This window comes from Lathyrus oleraceus, chromosome 4 (assembly GCF_024323335.1).
Source record: "Lathyrus oleraceus cultivar Zhongwan6 chromosome 4, CAAS_Psat_ZW6_1.0, whole genome shotgun sequence".
In the NCBI taxonomy this organism is placed as follows: Eukaryota; Viridiplantae; Streptophyta; class Magnoliopsida; order Fabales; family Fabaceae; genus Lathyrus; species Lathyrus oleraceus.
Window position 1 is genome coordinate 260,762,452 of NC_066582.1, and position 5,204 is coordinate 260,767,655.

The following is a 5,204-nucleotide window of genomic DNA, read 5'->3' on the forward strand; positions in this document are numbered from 1 at the left end:
TTTTTAGTGTTGGATACAAAAGGAGATTAAGGAGGATCTATTATTCTCGGGCGACCATTCTTGGCGACCAGGAAAACAAAGATTGATGTAGAAACTGGTGAACTGATCTTGAAGTTCAATAAAAATAAAGTTATTTTCAAGGTGTATGATTGGACACCGTATGTTGAGAATGTAGATACTTGCTATCATCTGGAGGAAAAATATAGCAAGGTAGATAAAGTATGAAGAAGAAGTGAAATGACCAGCATAAGGGTATCCCTTGCGCCTGGCATAACTTAGACATGGATTGTCAAGCTAATGACGTAAAACAAGTCCTTGATGGGAGACAACCCATCAGTGAGAATTTATTTTTATGTTATAATGAACTTTAAATTTTCAACAATGTTATTTCTTGTGTTATGATGTTGAAAGGAAAATAGGGAAAGAAGAAAAGAAATAAAGAATAAAAGAGAGAGGAAGTTCAATCCTTGGTATCATCACGCAACCTATCACGAGTGTGAGATGGCTCTATCATGCACACGATATAGGCATCACGTGCGCGATAGAGACGCTTTTTGGGGAGATTTATGGTACCGTTAGCATCACGTGCACAATGCATCTATGACGCGCGTGATATGACTTCTTGTGAGAGTGGTTGGGGGTAGCTGTTGGCATCGCGCACCATGCAGGTATAATGTGCACGATGTGAAATGGTTGGTTTGCCTATAAATAGTTATTTTCCAAAACATTTTTTCTTCACAACTTTCTTCTACTCCCTTGCTTTTTACTCAACACTCTGAGCTATTTCTGTGCAATTTTCTTTTTCTTTTTCTCTGTCTGTATTGTTTTTTCTATTGTTGTAGGTATTATGGATTCCAAAAAGAGGACATGTGTCAAAAGGATCATCATCAAGGGCTGCCCCAACACCTAGTGCTCCAACCTTTCCAAACCTCAAGTTTTTACCCGTGGCACATGCTGAAAAATTTCTCAAGCTATTGGATTACCACGTTGTGAAGGAAAGAGCATTTCATTTATATGACTTGCGAGGTTTTGAGGAAATAGGAGAGCATTTGCAACAAATGCAATGGGTAAATTTTAATAATTTGATTCATGAAACTAATAAGAGTATTGGTTTAGAATTTTACGCGAATGCGGCGTTTGGTCCTTCGGATTCATATACCTCATATGTGAGGTACATACATAGACTATTCCCCTTCTTTTATAAATCCTCTTTTTAATTTGAAACCTCCTCCGATTTGTGCTCTCGTGAACTATAGGTAATAACACAAGGTTATAAACAAGGAGATGGCCCAGATAATGCTAAATCTTTTTTGTATACCTGATGCGGCGTGGATAATCAAGTGTGGGTTAGCACTACGTCTCAAAATCGCTAAGTTTTTCCAAATTCCTAAGGCGTGGGCCTCTTATTTTGTTCAAAATTTAGAGGCCGCATCTAATCAATCACAATTTATTATGAAGCAATATTTATGATTATTGTCGCATCCGCGAAAAACAACCGGCGGGCTGAAACAAAAACAACACAGAGCCGCCACCGTGCGTTATTTATCCCAAAGAGGGAAAGGAAACGCTTGAAGTAAACCTGGGAAAAGCATGGTCTCGCGACCAAAGAGAATGGGATCGGGAGTCGGTTATGCGAAGGGAATGTATTAGCATCCCTACGCATCCGTCGTACTCGACGGGATCCACGCTCAAAAGAAAGAAAAGGTTGCTAAAACAAACATCACACACACACACACTGAAAACAACACAGGTGGAGGAAGAGGGGAGAGGGCTCGCTAGGATATCGCATCCTATGCCTACGTATCTCGTCTGGAACGAGAATCAGAGCTGCCGTAGTTAGGCTCACGCACGCCGAAACAAAACACACGCAAAAAGGCAAACATGGAACCCGAACGCCAATCGCTGGACTTACATCGGCTTCCGAACCAAACAAACACACTCAGGATACGGACAGTCAATCGCTGGGCTTACATCCATATCCTGACACACAAGAAGAAACAAACAACAAGTTACTAAGGAGTCGGGAACTCGAGCCTAGCAACTGTCAAGCAAACACACACAAAAAAGAAAAAAGGTGCCCGGAGAGACCTCGCACGTTCTCCTGCCTACGTACCTCATCTGGTATGAGGATCAGGGCGACGTAGTTCCCCTGAATGGGAGAGAAATTCTAACCTAACCAGATACAAAGGGAGACACACTACTAGGGAGCTGTACTCGAGCCTAGATGTTATCATGCATCATTGCCCTATGTCATGGTTTCTATCCTAACTTGCACAGGCAGCAAGCTAATCCTAAACAGGCAAAGCAAAGCATGCAAGCATAATCAAAACAAAGCAAACATTCGCAATTAGCACACACTATATCCAGACAAGGTGGGCTCAATCAAGGGTTAAGTTGCAAAAGCAACACAACCGTGTCAGGTGATGTTAGCTCTTAACCCTGACATTGAGAGTCAGGGTGAAGCCAGATGAAATGGAAGTGAGGGGTGTGCCTCACAGCTCTTATCCCTGGCCAGGGAGAGCTTCAGACAAAGAAGTGTGGGTCCAGAAAGTGGGAACCCTTCTACACTTATGACACTGACTCAACTGTACAACTGTACATGGATCTTGGGTTAGGATCCACAAGGCATCAACATGTGATGTGAGCCAAGGGACGACTCAACATAATAGCAGGAGGTGGACTACACACCTCTTGTGTCTGCCAATTGCCTTAACAAAGGTCTTTTCCTGCTTGGGGACAAAAATAAACAAGCACAAGCATTGCCTCTTAAGGAGGACTTCAGACAGGTGCCTGGCCAAGTAACAGGCCAGGTCTTCCAGACTACATGGAGAAAAGAAATTCTACCTCAATTGGTTTATACAACCAAGCAGCAGCACAAAGCAAGTTCAAAGATGAACTAGAGCAACTAATGTACCTGAAATCAATCTAATTCAGTCAGTATACCAATCACAAAGTCAAAACAGACAAGATAAGAATCAACAGACAATGTATAATTAGACAATGCACTATGCAAAGCACAATCAACTCAAGTGAGCCAAGCATCCTACAAAATAAACCAAGTTAGTTCATAACAAGCATATAAACCAAACTCAATCAACTTGAATTAATCTCCTTAAAGCATTTGCTTCTTCAACCTGAAAATCACATTCAAACATGAGAAACAAGACCACTAGGACAAGCCTAGGGTCCAAAGGAGATGAAAAATTTAAAACAGCAAGTGAAACTCAACAAGAATCAAGATAAATCACTCCAGAATAAAGTCCAATTGGTCTCACATCAAAACTATGCACCAAATTCATTTCATACACAAATCATGTCAAAGTTTGCAAGTGTGAATCACAATGGAGCAAACAGAATGATCACAATCAAATCAATACCAAAATGGCTCAATAAATTCCACAAAAAAATATGCCTAAACAGAACTCATTCAATGAGCAGCATACCAAAAATCATGGTAATTGGATAAGTGGAAGTATGGAAATTAAAATCATCAAATCATGGTATGCAAAAGCAAGCTCAACCAAGGCCACAAAACATGCATCAACTTCAAATGATCATAAAACAGTGAAGACACATGATAACTGAACCACACCAAAGCCAAAATGAAGTTAAACATGTCTATATCACTCATGCCAAATTTCAAGTCCATCCAATACATATCCAGAATTTCACAAAACATGGAAGTTGAACACTCAAGAAAAGTTCACAAATGACTAAACAGCAAAGAAAATGTCAATCAAATAGGAAATGGATCAAATAAAATCCACAAAAAATCATTCTCAAACTTGACATTCAGAAGCATCAACATGCAAAAATCCAGGGCAATTGGCATAGCACAAGCACAGAAACAAAATTCAAGAAGTTGAACAAAAATTAGTGTGACACACGTTGTCACACTCAACTTGATCACATCATATCTCTCAAACCAGGAACTCAAAAATAGCAAATCATATACCAAACTGACCAGGAATGAGTCTAGATCATGCATACAAAATTTCATGCATTTCCAATTAAGCATCAAGATTTCATGCATGAAAAGGTGAGCAAGGTGCAAGGCATGGTATACACAAACAAACCCTAGGCATTTTAAAAATCTAACCGTGCACAAATTTATTAAAAATCATCAAAAAAACAAGCACATCACAAGGAGCATTCCACAAAAAATCTCACATTATTTGGACAAAAATTGAATGAGATATGGAATTTTGAAGTAATGGAAAAAATAAAAAAATGTGAAATGGAGGATGTGAAACATGGATAACATATGAAAATAAATGGTAAGGCAATATGAGAAAATGAATCCACACGGAATCGAATCCGGTCCCCATTCAAACAGGTAGCGCGCGCTCAAACACGTTAATGCATGTACAGTAGCGAAAATAAAGATCAAAATGCCATTTCTGGAAATTTTTAACATGTTCTTCGCGCGTTCATCACCAAATCCCAGCATGAACAAATTTTAACCAAATCACACAAACTTTATATCAACAGAATCCTTGTTCAATGTACATCATGGATCCATAAATAATTAAGCCTAATTCCTCATGATTAAAAAGAATCGAAGCAAAACATGTTTGAGCATGAAATTTCAAATCAACATAACTCTCTCATTTCTCAACGAAAATTAATGATTCAACTTGCAGAATTCTCTACTAAACAAGATCTATCCAAATCATCAATCAATTTCAAGAATCATTGAAGTCGAAATCTGACCTTAATTTGAGAACAGTTGTTGAATCGTGCGTATCAAGCTTTGAAATTTAGTTTTGATGACCATCTTCTTTTATTTTAAAGGTTTTTTCAATATTTTCCCTTTCCTTTGGAATAAATAAAGTTCAATGGCGACTTTGTATTTTTCACGGTGCGACATCACCATATACGGATGTGACACCCTGAAGAACCACCTGATGTACCCGTCAACGTAGCTCTAATCGCTATTAGCTATGGTACTATGTGCCTCCTCCGATATTAGATGACTCTCATAATGATCAAACATGGTGTCCATTTGTTTACGAGTCAAAGCAGAAGGAGCAGAGACAACATGGTGTCTTAGAATGATCTGAGTGTAGCTGAACTTCCACAACATGCACTCGGGAAGATGAGGAGCAGTGAGACGTAATTCGTTAGCCAACCATCCCAAGTAGAACATTATGTCGTCAAATGGCTATGTCTCACGATGAGTGATATAGCTTTTGAAGTGAATT